The sequence below is a fragment of the Leucopleurus acutus genome (assembly GCF_964270905.1).
Source record: "Leucopleurus acutus genome assembly, chromosome: 12".
Classification (NCBI taxonomy): Eukaryota; Metazoa; Chordata; class Mammalia; order Artiodactyla; family Delphinidae; genus Leucopleurus; species Leucopleurus acutus.
This window is the reverse complement of record NC_139154.1, coordinates 66,855,012-66,874,016: the sequence shown is the minus strand read 5'-3', so window position 1 is coordinate 66,874,016 and position 19,005 is coordinate 66,855,012.

The following is a 19,005-nucleotide window of genomic DNA, read 5'->3' as shown; positions in this document are numbered from 1 at the left end:
TAAACTCTCAGACCTCCCCCAAATTTATAACGCTCGCTGCTGCCACCCTCCCCTGCTCCAGACCAGACAAACCTCCATTGTCTTATATTTTGACACTGAGATGTCTTTGTGTCCATTCTCTACCCACTCCATTCGCCCACCCCTGCCACCATACGGGGACTACATCAGAGCCTTTTCTCAGTGGACTGGGAAACAAACCTTTAGGAAATTTCAGGGAATGACCCCTGCCGCGCAGGCAGAGAGAGTGGACGTTAAGGACAAATAACTGGACGATTGAAGCAAAAAATAGTCTGCCTGAAACATTTTATGCCGCTTCATTCATTAAATATGTTTTGAGGACGTATTATATGTTAGCTATTCTAAGCATTGCATTTATTGCAACATTGAAATGTTCATAGAGGAATGAATAAATAAATTCAGAATATATGTTTGCCATAAATTACAACACAGCAGTTTAAAACTCATAACCTAGATCTGTATATATCTGCATATATCTGTATATATCAACATGACAAAACACTGTTAAATGTAAAAAGCAAATTGCAGTATATACTACAGCGTGAAAAGATACATTTAAAAAATATGAAGCAACATTTGTACTGCTCATGGACACATGAACAGGTACTAAAAATAGAGAAACAAGAACTGGAAGGATACACATCAAATTCTGGGTTGTGATTGCCTCTAGTGAGAAAAAAGAAAGGGGAATGAAAAGGAACAAAGGAGCATAAACTTCATTTTCATTTAATTTTTTTCAAGTAAATGTGACAGGTTGTTAACATTGATTATCCAGGTAATAGGGGCAGGGATGTTAGTTATTTTGGCATTTTAGAATGCTTGAAAATTTCCATGATTAAAAAAACTATCCTGGTTTCTTGTTTGACTACGAGTAAGCCTGGGGTTTTATAGTGAAAGCCTGAGCCCATATGCACTTTTCAGCCATTATAATGTGTAAAAGGATTACAGACTTTTAAAAATGTTAATTATATTTTTCAATTTGCTAATAGCCAAGTCCTGCTGTCCAGCAAACTTGCAGAATTTTTTTAAATTATTATTATTAGTTATCCATGGCACCACCAAGCGGCAGAATTAAATATTGTAAGTGTATTTCTGTGGTTTGTAAGGTAATGGAATTTTCAATTATTTAAAAATAAAATGCCATTTCAGAACTAACATTCCAAAGAAAGAATGTGCAACTTTGGCTATAGAGCCTGTGTAAGTTTATTTTACTGAACTGAGAAATTTATGTTTCCACTGCTTAATCTGGTTGTTCTGTCAGATGCATTGTTTCCAGATCTCAACTAATAAATCTGAATATATTAAAGTTAGGAATCTATAGACTGAGAACCGTGTGGAACTTCCTATGGTTGTACAGATAATGACCAGTTATGACATTGCGTTACTTAGATGTTATTGTCAGTCTCTGAGTGAACATCATTTCCTGGTGCGGTAGAGTCATATGTTCTCTATCTTTACATACAACTGAAAGTCAAGCACTTGTTTCAAGCTTCGAAGCTCTGTCCTTTGAAATCATACGTTCTACTTCATAATAGCCTGCTATGTGCAGCAGCTATTACAGTGACATTGGGAGACCAGCTAACCCCACCAATACCTTCCCATACAGTCATTAAGATAACTAAGTAAAGATTTTCTCTGGCCTGGTTTCACATCCCCATGGCTGGTCACCACACTTGATTATTGAGATAATGGACAACGAAGAGTGCTTATATCGGTGGATATAAGGAAAGGATTAAAGAAGGCAACTTATAGGCCTTTTATTATGACATATTGTCTTTGTTATTTATTTTTTTAATCCAGTGGGAAAATATATGTCACTCTACAATGAAATTAAAAGAAGGTAGGGAAGGAATAAAAGAAAGAAAAGAACTTCCCTCCGCATGAGTTTTTCCTGAGCAGTTAGCGCCAAAGTTTACATTTTTGTAAACAAATTTTACATTTTGTACTCAGTGAGACAAAATCTGAAGACTTGCAACTTTAAGGAGCTCTACAAAAAATGGGAATTCTGGGCTTGAAATTTTGTAACTTTTTCCTTTGGCCATGCCTTAATGCTTTGCCTATCTCAGTCACAGCAAGACAGATGAATGACAGAATAAGCCCAGAGCCCTGACATACCTTATCCAAAATCACATGAAAGACACTGGCAGAAGCAAAACTAGAACCCAGCTCCTTCGCCTCCACTGCAGGCTGTATTTTCTCGGTTAGGTTCAGTGCCCACATGTGGTAAACCCTTTACTGTTTAGTTTAAACAATAAGGTGAATGAGTCCTAGATTAGGGGTAAGGATGCCAAAGGGTATGTTATGTTCCTTGGTGTTTATTTGGACTTGTACCTTCATGAAATAGATACCTTTAGAGCTGTTTAAAGGGAAGGGGGTGGGGCTGCTCTAAGTATACAGGGGTCTCTCTCATAACCCAAGGGAAAGGTCCAGGAGGTGGGTGGGGTGCAGGTGAGAAGCAGAAACATTTTACTGCTCACACCTCATTTCTGACCCCTGCTCTCCTCTGTGTTTTCACTTCATAGTTGTTTTTTCCCTTCTGGTTTTCTCTGCTGCCCAGTCTTACAGGAGGAAATGGTCACATCCAACATACAAATTTATATAATTAATCTATTAGATTTTTTAAGTTTATAACTGTATTCTACAGGTATTTATGTAGCCTAGCATTTTTAGAAAGAAGACTGTTATTCACTATTTTCTTCCCAAGCCAATCCATTAGCAGGACTCGAATCTGTCCACTATTTTCCACCTCCATTGCTACCATCTCTTGTCTGGATGCCTCAAAAAGCCTCCCACTGGCCTTGCAGCTTCCATCCTTGCCCAACTGCAATCTTTCCTCCACAGAGCACCCAGTGTGATCTTCTGAAGCATAACACTTATTAATTAAAACCTTCTAGAACCCACAGAGCACTTAGAACAAGGTCCATATTCCTTACCATGTTAATAAGCCTGACTAATTCCTTACCTAATTACCTGCCTAATTCCTTAGGCAGGTTAATAAGCCTTACCATGTTAATAGTCTGGTCCCTGTGACCTCCCCACTTCATGTTCCAAAAGGGCGATAGCAAAGCCTCAAGTCTTCTTGTGGTCTAGGCTCTAGAATTTGTACATCACTGCTGCCATATTGTACTGATCAAAGCAAATCACACAGCCAGACCAGATTGATGGGAGTGGAGAAATACACACTGCCTCTTGATAGAAGGGGCACAAAGATCAATTGTAAAGGGTATGAACACAGAGAAGACTGACTCACTGGGGTACATTACTAGAACGATCTACCACCCTTCACCTCCTACACTACCCTTCCTTCTGTTCCTCAGTCTTCAGAAACTTTGTACCTGTTTTCCTCCAGTGGTGCTCCAGAATTTCTCTGCAGGAGGAATTTAGGAGGATAGATCTAGTTGGAAGAGGGAACTAGGTAGGAGACATTTAGAGCTGAGTTTGGATAGTGAACTCACTGAACTTATTTAAGATGGTTCGAGGGAGCTAAACCCCAGACACCACGAGCCTTTCCTTGGTGCTACTGCTCATTATACTTGGCCTGGCCTTTCCTGGATCTGGGTATGATTGCATCCTCATCATTCAGGTCTTAGCCCACCCATTGCCACTCGAGAGAGACATTCCCCGAGCATCTGCTTAAATACTTCCCTTTCCCATCTCTCTGTGCTCTATTGTTTTATTTTCACCATAAAACTTATTGCCACTTGAAATCACCTGAGGCAAATCAGCAGCTTTTGTGAAACCTTCCGTGTATCTCATCTTCTAGGACTCTAAGCAACTTCTCCAGAAGGGCTCTGGGGGCCCTGTCTGTGCAGAGCTACCTGCAGACCTAACATTCTAGGTTAGACAGAAAAATGGCCTCTCAAAGATATCCACGTTCTAGTCTCTGGCACCTATGTTCAGGTACATACAATTAAGGTTGCACATGGAATTAAGGTTGCTAATCAGCTTTCCAAAGACAGAACCAAAGAGATGGCAGCATGAAAAGGAATCAGCCCAACGTTGCTGGCTTTGAGGATAGAGGAAGGAGGCCACAAGCCAAGGAATGCAGGTGGCCTCTAGAAGCTGGTGAAAGAAAGAAAAAGAATTCTCCCCTAGAACCTCCAAAAGGAACACAGCCCTGCCAAAGACTGATTTTAGCTCAGTGAGACCCCTTTCTGACTTCTAACCTCCAAAACTGTGAGATGACAAATTTGCATTATTTTAAACCACTAAGTTTGGAGTAATTTGCTACACCAGTAACAGGAAAGTAAATAACCCCTATAGTTGAGGTAACTCGTAGTGCTACACCCAGCTCCTTTCTTCTACTGTGACCTGAGGTCATTGATCATCCATGGCTCAGAGTCATCCCAGCCATATTATTCCCAGTCCCCTGCCACATACTGTATATTACCATGGCTACACTGCAATATTGTGACAAGTAAAACAGTGGTGCATGGGAGCAGGTTCATACTGGCTTGAGAGAGCCAGCTGTTAAATTTTCAGGAGTTGTGCAAGTTAGTTATTAAACGCAGCCATCATTAAAGATTAAATTATATGAACGTTAAATAAGTTACATTACAAAGATAAACATTCAAAACTCATCACTTCCTTATTTTACTATATTTACTATATTTAACTCTGATCTAAGCTCTTGAAATTACTTTTATTGTATCTATACAATACTATACAGCAGTGTGCTATGCATATCTTTGCAACTCTGCATTCAGTGACATCATGTTGGTAGATTGAAACTGGCCATCATGGGAGGATTTACACCGTGGAAATAGGCAAATGCTACAAATCTGGGCTCCCTCCACCCCAGAGCCAGTTACACATTTGCCACCTGTGTATAGGACATTTGATACCTGACTTTGGAGTGTTACCTACAACTTCAGGGTGCTCTTTGTATTTTCCATAACGAAGGCCATGAACATCTGTGCAAGGCAAAACCCAGGAACTACTGAGGCAAAATTCATCTGCTAGGCCCCTGAGGTCTCACAGAGTCTGGGTCTAATTCATCTTTATTTTCCTAATGCAGTGAGTGCTCAAGAAATGACAACTGAATAGAGAGAAGAATCCATAGTTTCTTCAAGGTGAAAAGTGACACCTAACTTGAGCAAGGCCCTTTCGATCACAGAATGTCTAGCACTCTTATTTTCTCTATAATTAATGAGTTATCATTATTAGGTAATTAATTTAAATCAATAGGAAATGTTTCATAAATGTTAGTAGCTGCTATCATTATAATTATTACTTTTAGCCCACAATTTATCCAAGTCCATTAACATATCAATGTTCTTCTATATTAGGTATCTTTTTTCTTAAAGCCAGGTGAGCAAATTCTTAAATTTACCTTTTGAATAATACTTGATTATGAGAGCTTTTCTTGTCTTAGCCTTTTAAAAAGTTTCTAACAATCAGAGCTGGGAAAACTGGACAGCTACGTGTAAAATAAAATTAGAACATTCCCTCATTTACTAAATACAAAAGTAAACTCAAAACGGTTTAAAGACCTAAATGTAAGACATGACACCATAAAACTCCCAGAAGTAAACATAAGCAAAACACTCTGACATAAATCATAACAATATTTTCTTAGGTCAGTTTATATATGTGTATATATACATGGTAGACTGTTACTCAGCCATGAAATACTGCCATTTGCAGCAATGTGGATGGACCTAGAGAATATTATGCCTAGGGCTAAGTCAGACAGAGAAAGACAAATACTATATGATATCACTCATATGTGAAATCTAAAAAATAATACAAATAAATGCATATACAAAGTAGAAACAGAGTCACAGACATAGAAAACAAATTTATGGTTACCAAAAGGGAGAGGGAAAGAGGGAGGGACAAATTAGGGGTATAGGATTAACAGATACAAACTACTATACATAAAATAGATAAGCAACACGGATTTACTATATAGCACAGGGAATTATACCCAATATCTTATAATAACCTATAATAAAATATAATCGGCAAAAAACTGAATTACTATGCTGTACACCTGAAACTAACACAATATTGTAAATCAACTATATGTCGATGAAAAAAGTTTCTAACAATCAATATGCCCAATTAAAATTTTTCACTAGCAAATTAAAGACAAATAATTATTTTTCTTGCCTTTCCTATATGACAATGAGAGAAAGTTGGTAAAAGAAGTTTCTTCTTTATAGAACAATTTCACATAATAAATATGGAGGGATAATACTTTTTAAATAAATTTATTTCTTTATTTTTATTTATTTTTGGCTGTATTGGGTCTTCATTGCTGCGCACGGGCTTTCTCTAGTTGCGGCGAGCGGGGGCTACTCTTCGTTGCAGTGCGCGGGCTTCTCATTGCGGTGGCTTCTGTTGTTGCGGAGCACGGGCTCTAGGCGCACGGGTTTCAGTAGTTGTGGCACACGGGCTCCAGCAGTTGTGGCTTGCGGGCTCTAGAGCACAGGCTCAGTAGTTGTGGTGCACTGGCTTAGTTGCTCCGAGGCATGTGGGATCTTCCCGGACCAGGGATCGAACCTGTGTCCCCTGCGTTGGCAGGTGGATTCCCAACAACTGTGCCACCAGAGAAGTCCCTAGAATTTTAAAAAATCACCATTTTGCAATTCCTAACAAAACTCAAGGCAAAGATTATTTGAAACCACTGGATGAAGAGTTGATGGGGAAGTTTACACTGAGGGGATCAGGTCACAACCACCTGGAGCTACGGCATAGTGTCTTAATTAAGAGTGGGGCAACCATGCCACTTATGGACTTTCCGATACAGTATAGGATGACCTATACAGCACCACTTGCCAAAGTATTTAAACTGAATCTCATCTGGATTTTAGACCAAACTTCTAGTTTATAAGAAACCCAGGAGTTAGAGGGAGAAGTTAAGCAACACTACAGAGGAGCTGATGGACATATGCAGAGTGTAGGACTATTGGAACATAAGAAAAGGAAGAGCAGGGGTGCTTCTGAGAAGAGACTTGGGGTTTTCTTACAAAGTTAAACATACACATTTGCTGTAACTAGTTATTTCACTCCAGGGTATTTACCCAAGAGAAATGAAAACATACGTCCACAAAAAGAGTTACACAAAAGTATTCACAGCAGCTATTTTCTTAGCAGCCCAAATTGGAAACAATTTAGATGTCTAGCAACAGGAGTGTGCCTAAGCAAATTGTGGTACTCGCATGTTATGGACTGCAACTTACGATAAAGGGAACATGCAACAACGTGGATGAACTTCAAAAACATTATGCTGAGTGCAAGAAGCTGTACACAAAAAAGTACATACTGCACATTTCCATCTTATATGAAATTCTGGAACAGGCAGAGCTTATTCACAATGAAAGAAATCAGAGCAGTGGTTGGGGGTGAGGGAAGAGTTTACTGTGAAGGCACAGGAGGAAACTTTCTGAGGTGATAGAACTGTTCTCTTTCTTACAAGGTCCTACTGTATAGCACAGGGAACTATATTCAATGTCTTATAATAACCTATAATGGAAAAGAATCCAAAAAATAATAGATATGTGTACATGTGTATAACTGAATCACTTTGCTGTACACTTGAAACAACATTGTAAATCAACTATACTTCAATTTAAAAAACTATCTTGATAAGGATATGGGTTACCAGGTGTATACATTTATCAAAACTCACTGAACTGTATGCTTAATACCTGTGCATTTCACTATATATAAGGATAAGTCAATTAAGAGGGAAGGAGGCAGGAGGAGAGAGAGAGAAAGCAAACAACTGCAAAACAAGTTTTATATTCAAGGAAACTTGAATGTAGACTGCTTGTATGGGCATTTAGATGACTCCAAGGGATTTTTAGGTGTAATTATTGTGTATGGTTAGGTAAGAAAATGCCCAGTTTTTAGAAACGCATACTTCAGTATTCAGGATAAAGTGACATGATGTCTGGCTTATAATATTTAAGGAGAAAAAAAGGCAACTGAAAAATGAATGGGATACATAAAGCAAGAGTGACAAAATCTTGATAATTCCAGAACCTGTGTGGTGGGTATATGGAAATATTGTTCTCTTCTCCCTATTTTTGTGTATATTTGAAAACTTCCGTAATAAAAAAATTGAACTGTCCTAGGTGAACAAAGACAGAATATAATACCCACAGTGTAAAAGCAGAAAATATATGGAAACTCTCAAAGTTATGTTTTCTTTCATTATCAGACCAAGGATCAATTTTCCCCTTTTTTCTGCCTTGGCGGGATTTTTCACTGTTGATTAAAATTCACACATTCCAAGATCATAGTTACGAATGGATTATAATAATCACTTTTATTTCATATTTCCATCAACAGTTATTGAGAAATAACCATTAATACGCCCCGCTGAGAATGTTCCAAAAGCATCCCCTAACGCCCGATTACTCTCCCCAGAGAAGGCGTCACTGGCTCCGCAGTGGTTCTTTCTGCATGGTATAATCTCTTGTTGCCAGCAGGGGGCGCGCACTCACCGAATTTGTTTAGGAAAGATAAAAATCAGACGACAGTCCGACTGGCTGATTACGAGTCTTTCAGTGCGCCTATGACTAGTGTTTGTAATTGTTTAGGCACGTCCCTAGTGACCTCATCCCACTACACCTGAGTCTTTTTGGGGAAACAATTAGCCTGTTTGAACAGAACTGGCAAGGCAAATTAGTAACTGGAAAATTAGTCATTTTACAGGATGCGATGGGACGTCCTGTATTCCCTTGCGGCTTAGAGTTAGGGTGTGGACCCTTCTTCTTCACCTGGCGGCTGGGAAAGGAGACAAGTCACGCCTCTCCGCAGGGCGCAGCCCTTCCTTTGTCCTGGGTAGGCTGGGCGGGCAGAGCAGGAAGGAAGCGGGCCTTGGTGGACAGGGCTTCCCTGGGACAGATGAGGGGTCCCTCTGGCTCGCAGCCTCCTGAGCCATGAGAGGCGGCCTTCGGAAGACGCCGAAGAGGTCGTGCCATCTGCTCTGGCAACCCTGGGAGGGGATTCCCCAGCACATCCTGGGCGCTCTTCGGGGCCAAATTCCTGCTCCGTGAGCAAGGCCTCAGAAGACACGGGGCTTGAGGCAGAGGATGAGAAAAGGAGGGCTCGCTGTCTCTCAGCTGCAGGCCTTCCCAGCAGAGCCATCACCAGAGGGGGCCCCGGGTGAGAATAGGACTCCACCAGAGAACTACATTCTGACCACCATTCATTTACACCTTCATGCGTTCATTGAACAGGTACCAGTTGTTGTTGGGGGGGGCGGGTTCCAGGCCCTGGGATAGGTGGTGGAAGCACCTTCAAGAGCCCACAAACAGCCATCTGTCGGGGGAGGCAGATCATAACATCATACTGATACAGCAAAAGCACTTCAGCAGCTACAGGTACAAAGAGGCTCTGCGCTAACACAGAGGAAAAGAATCTGGACCTTTTGTGAATGGAAAGGAGGAAAGTACCGAGGTTAGGGAGGATTTACAGAGGAGGTGGGCATTTGGAGATTCAGTCGGCCTGTCAGCCAATAAACGCTTACTGAGTGCCCTGTGTGTTGGGCACAGTTCCAGGCACCGGGACGCATTAGGAAAGAAACAGTCCCAAATCCCTACCCTCTGTGGAGGTGGTGCTGTGGTGGGGGACACAGAGCATGAATAATAAATACAGCCAATACCTACAGGCTAGAACGCTTTCAGGACAGCTGGGGAGGGGGTAGAGTTTATGGTGAGGTGGTCAGTTGAGCCTCACTGAGAAGGTGAGACTTGAGCAAGGACTTCCAGGAAGAGCAGGAATAAGCAGACCCCCTGGGTGCAGGTATCTGGAGGAAGTGTTCCAGGCACAGGGAGCAGGCAGGGCTGGTCCCCGAAGTGAGAATGTGCTGGCGCATTTGAGGAAAGGCAGGAGGCCCATGTGGCTGGAGCAAAGGGGAGGGAATTGGAGAAGCAGTCATTTACAGGTGGTCTTGCAGGCAGTTGTAACAACTCTGGCTTTTACTCTGAGAGAAGTGGGTCACCTTCGGAGCAGTGGTGTGCTGGTAAATAGTCACAAAAAAAAGAAGCCCTGTTTTTTTAGCGTCTGCCTATTTCTGTGGTGTAAATACTCCCACCACAGCTTATTCTAAGCTACCAACGTGACACCACTGACACAGTAGGGGAGACGTGTGGGCGTGGTGTCTCACCAGCTGGGACGAGCTCCTCCAGCCCACCATTGCTTTGGAGGGTTTTGAGCAGAGGTGCGATGTGATCTGACTGGTGTCTTAAGAAGGCCACTCTGGCTGCTGTGTTGAGAGCACCCATGGGTGGGGGGGAGGGCAAGGGCCAAAGCAGGGTCCACTTTGGAAGCTAGTGCCGAGATCAAGGTGAGAGAGGATTGTCTCGGAGGTCAGCAGCAGCGGAGACAGTGGGTCCTAGACAGATTCTTCTGGGTGTATTCTGAAGGAGGCATATTGAAATCCACCTGGTTTCTTGGCAGACGGGATGTGGGGTGTGAGAGAAAGACAGCGATACAGGATGGTCCTGCGGTTTAACGGAAGGCTTGGAGGGGAATGAGCAGAAAGGCATTCCAGGCACAGGGAACAGCATGTGAGAGCCATGTTGTAAGCACATATTGTATTTGGGAAAAAGAAACAAGGAGGGGGTGTGGCTAGTGAGCCCGTTACATGGGCAGAGGCTGCAGACAGGGCTAGAGAAGAGAGTGCACCCCAGGGAGAGCCAGGACTCTGGCTGTAGCCAGGGGACAGCCACTAACAGGGTTTTAGCAGAGAAATATGTGCTTAAGTTCATAAGAAGAAGAAATAACTGGAGAAGCTGGAGGCAGTGAGACCAGTTAGGAAACTGCAGCATCGATCGTTCCAGGAGAGGGAGCGGGAATCTCACCCAGACAGTGGTGATGAGGCTGGAGAGAAGAGAAAGAGAAGGAAGAGTCTGATGGCCTGGCACTGGTTCCAAGGCCAACCTTGCACATGGACCACGGAGCACAGTGGGCACTCCGTACCTGTTTGTTCAATAAATTAACTAATCAGCTGATTGATGTGAGTCTTGTCTTTATAAACTTCCTCCCATCCCTGCACTTATCTCCCAAATGAAAATGTCTTTTCCAGTGGACAAATAAATTTATTATATTAGAAATATAGTTTAAATGCACATGCCCCTGTGAGGGAGCTGGAAAGTTCTCACTGTCAATCCAGTGGGTGGCTGCATGGGGGTTCCTCAGGCTGTACAAAGCAGGCGTGCACACTCACGGGATGTGTGTACATGCATATTGGCTGGCCATGATTCACTCTACCACGTAAGTGACAGAACACAGAGCCCTTCCTTAGACTGAGCCCTCGTTTCCAGGAAGGAAAAGAAGCCAGGAGTATTGGGCGAGGACAGAAGGTAGAGAGGGGAGAAAAAGGTGTAGACAGAGCATAAGAGACTATAACATTTGCCCATTTGTTTGCTGTTGAAAATTCACGTGGCCAGGTTTATCTGTAAATCCACATCTTTCACCTGATGTCACACTTTAGTTAAGGTGGTATGATGGGAGGAGAAAGGACAGGTCAGTACTTGGTGGCTGACAGAACACCACAAGACACACAGGGCCCAAATTTGCCCCTTCGCAAGGCTGTGTGGGACCATCCAAGACATCATTTTCTATAGCACTGTAAAAGCTACATCGTCAGGCCCCTGGTCCATCTATCAGGGAGGAAGCTGACTTTTTCCGTCCTTCAAATCTCTTCCCACCCCACAAATAGCTTCTCTTCTCCTCCATGCCCAGGACACACATGTATCTCTCCCACAAGGCCTTTCTGCACAGCACGTGCAGCCACAGACCCATAGACTGTTCCAGACAGATTATGAAGCCCAAACCCCACCTGCTCCACAGAACCAGTTATTACTTCCTCAAGTGCAGTCGTGGATTGTTTTTCATTCTCATAGGGTTTGTTTTCTCAGTTAGCCTGCAAGTGTGAGTTCAGAGGCTGACCTAGCCGGGGCTGGACTCCCACAGGCTCTCAAGGATATTTACTGTTCTCAGATAATGACCCACACCCCAAAAAGGAAACGATAGATGGCCACCTTTCGTGCTCAGACTGTGAGGGGTGTATCCATTCAACTCCACCAGATTTGGATTCTCTCTAAAAGGACAAGAAGAGTTTATGTGTGTGTGTGTGTGTGTGTGTGTGTGTGTACGCACGCGTGCATGCGTGCATGTGCCTGATTGTAGGTGTGTGTCCATTTTTGAGAGTATAAACGTATTAATAACTATCATTTATTAGATGCCCACTGCGCATTAATATTCTCATTGAATCCTCACAACAGCCCAGTGAGGAAAATGTTATTATGGAATCTGTGATTAATAAATCCATTACAAGCTAGTCGTGGGAATGACATGAGACTTTCTGATTTATTTCCTCTTTGGAGATGTTTGATGATTTTTACAGCTAGGTCAATTTTTTTCCACTTTACCACTTTTATGGGATTACACTGTCTATAATTCAGACTGTTATGCATGATAACCAAGTTTAATAAGAAAAATAAAAATGCATTTCCGTATTTAAACATTTTTAACAAATGGTAGTATTACTCGTGAACAGTTCTAAGTCAGATGATTTTACTAAGAGAAAATACTCACTTAAGTAACTGTTAGATCATGAAAAATAAATCTTGAGCAAAAAGCAAAAGAATAATAATGTCTGTTACAAACGGGTACTCGGTGTGCTTTGGTAACTTGTTCTAATTGTTTCCTTAAGAACACAAGTTACTAAGTGCCTCAGTTGCTACACTGATACTCAGAGGAGTAAAGAGACTTGCTCAGGGTCACACAAGCTCAGTCTCTGGACGCCCTTTATCTACCTCTTGCTGGACGGAGAAAGTCATGCAAGAAATTCAGGCGTCCCTGCTCTCCATGTGGGCACGAGTTGGGGCCTGGGATCCTTGCAGTTCAGGTTGGAAATCCCCAGGAAACAGTCATCGTAAGCCAAGAGCAAAAGAGGGTGCTATTCCAGAGCTCACACTGGGGACATTACTGACTGATCCTCACTTACTTTCTGGACCTGAACACATTTCAAAACAAAGGGTTTTCTAAGAACGAAGATTCTAAAACGTAGTGGGAAAAGGGCCCCGGACAGTCACAGGGTGGTCATCAGGCAAACACATCACTCACCACGTCCTCAAAAACGATGACACCTTCTCCAGTGTTTGGTTTCTGTTGTCCTGGCAACATGCCATCTCTGAACAGTCCTTCTCCCAGGCACCTCTGAAAGAAGATGGCCAAAGGGCTGGACCAGGAGATTTGATCAAGATATAGCCCAACCTGAAGTGCAAGTTAGTTGAGATTTATCTGTGGTAAGGGTAAAGATTTTTCACTGCCCTGCAAATATTGTTTATATGTGTTTGTTTTACACCCCTCTCACTCCTATGGGCATTCAGGGAAGCATGCACAGCCCCTGGCATAGTTCTACCCACAGAGGAGGCAATCAAGCCACATCTGTGATTGGATGGAATGAAGTGACATGATTTTTAAGGAGGTCATAACATTTTCTTTCCCCTCAATTGTTTTACAGACGAGGAAACAGACACAGAAAGGTTAAATTACTTGCTCAAAGTCACAAAGCAGCTTAATTACTGAGCCCAGTCCCAGAGTTCCTGACCATCATCTGGTCCAGGGAGATCCCACTGGCCTGCAGTTTGCACAGGTTCTCTGTCCCCTTGCTTTGCCTGGGCCAGGCTCCACAGGAGACACTGCTGCTTTGTATCTCCCTCCTTGGCACAAGATGAAATCAGGTGGTCCCCATTCTTCCTGTTCCACTCGGCCAAGTTTATCCGAACACATTTCCTGTGCACAAAGCCAGCTCACCAATTATCTGCTCCAATTAAGGCGTGTGAGATGTGGCTAATTCAGTCACTCCAGCGGGGTGACCAGGGCGAACCGTGGGCTGGCCGTGCAGGCTGCAAGTCCCCTCAATGCCCCTGGCCGTGCTGCTTCCCCTGGCACTCTCCCTACCCCCAGATGACCTCTGTGGTTTCTTCAACTCCCCATCCCTTCCTTTCCGAGTCCCTGGAGTTCCAGAACTGTGTCTTGCCCTGGCTCCCCCTCTATCAATAGATAGTTCTGTCCTAATTCTGTGTCCTCTGATAAACTAATGTGTATAGAGTTGTCATGGTAGGTCACAGATTAATATTGATACTTAACTCTCAGAAACAATTAACTCTCAAATGACATTGCACATGAGGCATCTTCTGTATTTATGCCCAAAGCCAGGCTTGCTACTGACGAATGTAAAAATCATGCCTGTTTTGCTCTGACATATAAACCCCACTCAGCTCTCTATTGCCAGTCCTTTCTGCCTCTTAGCATGAAAGCGAAGAAGGCCGACAAAGGCTGAATGTGTAATAGTCTGATCAATTGGGACAACAGGCACAATGTCAAAACCAATGCATTTCTCCTTCTTTTATGAAACAAATGTTATGACCCTGAGATGCAATGTATAGATAATATAACCTACCCATATATACCTTCTCAAAAATAAGATCAGCATACTGCCTTGACTGGAAAGATTCAGAGGAGAAATAAAAGGGAGGTCATTTGTAATAAAGTAATATGTATTTCAATATGGAAAAGCTTGGGCCCAACTACCTTAGAAGATAAGATGAAAGAGACAAATGTAATTATTCATACATTCACCACGAACGGGACAGCTATAAACGTAGATCAATACGGTTGTGTCATGCTGCATATAATTAGTGCTGTGAACAAATCCTAGTAAAGGTCCAAAAAACAAAGTACAAGATTTCTTTGTTTCACATGGCAGTTGCATTCCTGGAAAATTAAGTGTGTCTGAAACCATGCAAATTATACATTTTATTTATACGTAAAATATAGTTATGTCTGAGGCACAGGTAATTATAAACATTGTTGTTGTCATTTTAATTCTGCATGAACATCTATGACAGCACATCCCAGGCTCTCTACTAAATACAAGTAGTGTCATTTACTGTGACAGCAAAAAAGTACAACCACCCCCCCAAAAAAATTTCCAAATGCCTACTGTGCCCTTCATTCCATAGAAAGTCATCCCCATAGCAATTACAGTTAGCCTCTACTAACAGAGTCAAGTGACAGTATTTAAACAAGATAGGGGTTTGTTTATCTCTCAGGTAAAATAAATCTGGAAGCAGGCAGGCTTGGGCTGGTTTTTCCAAATCTCCTATCCTTTCTGCTCTAACATGCCTAGTACTGATTTCCATCCTTAAGTTCATGGTCACAAGATGGCTGCTGGAGCTCCAGCTACTGTATCTGTGACCTAGGTAACAAGAAGAGAGAAGGGAGGAAGTCATGAAGAGCAAAACCACATAGTAGATGAATAGGGCTCCTTTAGGAGTGTTCCTGGAAGTCTCACCCAACAACTCCCTTTATATCTCATTGGCTACCCCTGTCCTCAAAGCAGGCCTAGAAATGTAATTTTTTAATTAGGTACTTTGCTATCTCTAATAATAATGGGTTCCATAGTGAAGAAGCAGGAGTGAATGGACACTGGGTAGGCATCCAGTCATCTCCACCATATAGCTTCACCCACTGACAACGTCCAGAGAACGTGCCAAAGCCCCGAATGCAGATTCAACACACAAGTGCTAAGGGAGGTATGCAATCTTTAGGGTTGCTTGGCTCAGGGTCTCAAGCTTATGTGGGCTTCAATATTTGTCTGCTATTCCACATAAGGGAGCAGAGTGAAACTTCATCACAGTCATCTAGTCTAACTAGATCCTGTTACTGAACAAATCTGGGTCAGAAGACTGATCTGAGAAGGGGCTCAAAACTCAGTATCTGCCTGAGCTTCTCGTGTGAGAACTCAAGATGACAGCGGTTGAGCTTCTCACATTTGGCATTAGCCATTCAAATGTGTGTACATGTGTATGTTTTCCAGACTTTGTGCCAGCCCCTCTAGAATTTTCCTAGGGAGAGTTCTGTTCAGTTTTACAAACATGCATTGCATCTACTGCATTTTTCCTGTTGTGTGCCAGGGATGCAAGATGAAATAAACAAAGGCCGTTCCCTGGAAAGCTTACATTCTGGGCATGGGGGCTGGAAGGCAGGGAAAGAAGGGAAGGGAGGGGGTAGCAGAGAGAGGCCACCACATGCTGAAGTGGTCAGTGCTGTGGAATAGCACGTACTGGGCATCGTGTGTCCGCAACAGCCAGAACAGTGCCATTCCTCGTGGGTGCTCAGTAAACAGTTAGTTGTATTCTTGACTTATAATTCTTCTCTGTGATGCCTGGAGAGGAATCTATTCTCTTCCAAGTTGAGGCTTCCTGGGCTGTGGAGTTACTCACCGCGGCTGAATTGCTTTGTTTTCCCTTCCATTTCATTCAGTCAACTATGTCCTAGAAAAAGTTCCCGAAATGTGTTTTAATTTTCAACCTCGCAGAAAGCCTTCTTGGTTGAAGCCATGCCAAAACTCTTGGAACTGGGAAATATCAGAGCTATACAAAGATAAAAAAAATAATCTCTGTACTTGGAAATTCCTAATTCTTCCATAGTCTCCCTCCAGAGGGCAATTTGGCAATTTTCAAAGTTTTAATAAAACATTCATACCCTTTAACAGCAATTCCTCTTCTAAGAACTTATACCAAGAAAATAATGAAGGAGGTACACGAAGATCCAAAAATATGGACATTTGTTAGAGTTTGGTTTATCATCATGAAAGACTGGAAACCACCTAGATGCGGTTGTTTCCAATGTTTTCTAACCAATAACAGGAGATCAATGAATAAATATAGTACATTCCATACAACAACACATTAGAGCCACTTGAAATGATTCATTTAGCAATTGATTACCTGCTATGTGCTAGGCACTGTTGTAAATAGGATACGTTAGTGAATAAAACAGACATTGTGGATCTCATTCTGGTTATATGCCATAATTGTACTTATTAACATGAAAATATATTTAGGATATATTGTTAAATTAAAAAGGCAGGTTAGAATGTTAGTCTTCTTATTAAGAAAAATAATAGCTAACACTTATATGGTATTTATTATGTGCCAAGCATTATGCTATTATATGCCAAACATCAAACATTTAATTTACATAAGAACCCAGTATGATCCAATACCTGTTTAAAAATATTTCTTATACTTGTTACTATTTTGTTGATTAAGATGGGCACAAGTGTGATAACAAAGCAACTGTTTTCCTTCTCCCACATTTACTTCAAACCTACTTTCTGGATTTGTCCTTTTCCTGTGCCTGGATGAAGTCTCAGGCAGGTCTCAAAGCTTTTATGATCCCTTTCAGTCAGTTGGGCGGTCTTAATTCGATAATTCAGTCCAATCTGAACTTTTCCACTTAAAGGGAATCTTCTCCTCCAGGCCAACCTGTTGCGAACTTGGACTCCTGGAAAGCTTAGTAGTGCTGTCTTCCCTCTCATAGCGCCTCATCTTCCCTTCAGCTCCAACCCCATCCAAGGCAGGGCCCTTGGGATGGCAGCGGGGGAAGGGCAGTCTTCCCCGGCAGGCTCAGCCAGATCCTTCATTGGCTCCTGCGTGTGTGGTAGATGCACCTTGCAGCCTCTTTCTCTGGTACATGCCTTTGCAGGTTGCTCCCAAAATTCACTGTTTAAGGACGCTGTCTCTCTTCCAGGTGGAAGCTTCCAGTTCTCCCCTCCACCCATGGGGTTTCCAGCCATCTCCCTTACACTAACCCTATCCTTTGGGCCCTTTGCCCTCCCACTCAGGTATCCTCTTAAGTGGTCCCCTTTTATTATTTTTTTCAATTTTGGCCGCGACCCACAGCATGCGGGATCTTATTTCCCCCACCAGGGATCGAACCCGCATCCCCAGCAGTGGAAGCTTGGAGTCTTAACCACTGGACCGCCAGGGAAGTCCCTGTGGTCCCTTTTTTAAATAACTCAGGCTAGACCCCTCCTCGGATCCACATGGCCCTGGCGAAGCTCACACATCCTGGCCTGCCACCATGGCAGTGCAGCCCTTCTCTCTCCTTGCTGTCGGGTAGGCTTAGGTCCAGCCACAGTCTCTCATCTGCGGGCTTTTCTTGATAAAAGGCAGACACCAGTTCCCAAGCTCCAGAAGGACGTGTCTAGCTCTCTGAGTGGGTCTTGGAAGCCCCTCTCGCTTGGCTTCGGATGAGGGGATGTACTTTTCTCCCCCTGGGAGGTGGGGTGGGACCCAGCCCACCAACAAGGCCCTCCATGACATTTTCTCTCACTACTCTTCAACCCCTACTTTTTAGGCTGGTGGGGTGATTGCTCAATTCTGGCAGAACCTATTTCATAATCTCTCAGTCTACCCTTGCCTAGGCATCACAGCAACTTAATCTGAATATTTAGGATGTGGGATTCTTGGGTACCTATTGTATTGTTATCCACCTGTAGGGCTTCAGCCAAAAGTAAGCAGAAAGAGTCCCTTTTTAACATCCTGTTATGTACCTATATAGCACATATTTGAATGTTTACTTCAAAATGCTATCAATTCTCTTTGGATCATGGAGTTATTTTCCTCTTTTTTGTTTATCTGCACTTTATCTATACCTACTTTGAACATTGGAAGAAAAATGATTTTTTTCAAAAATTTTATTGGAGTATAGTTGATTTACAACGTTGTATTAATTTCTTCTGTATGGCAAAGTGACTCAGTTTTACATATACATATTCTTTTTCATTTTTATTAAAAATTTTATTTATTTATTTAATTTATTTTTGGCTGTGTTGGGTCTTTGTTGCTGTGCTCCGGCTTTCTCTAGTTGTGGCGAGCAGGGGCTACTCTTCATTGCGGTGTGCAGACTTCTCATTGTGGTGACTTCTCTTTGTTGCAGAGCATGGGCTTCAGTAGTTGTGGCACACAGGCTCAGTAGTTGTGGCTCGCAGGCTCTAGAGTGCAGGCTCCGTAGTTGTGGTGCATGGGCTTAGTTGCTCTGCAGCATGTGGGATCTTCCCGGACCAGGGCTCAAAACCGTGTCCCCTGCATTGGCAGGCAGATTCTTAACCACTGTGCCACCAGGGAAGCCCTTCATATTTTTTTCCATTGTGGCTTGTCACAGGAT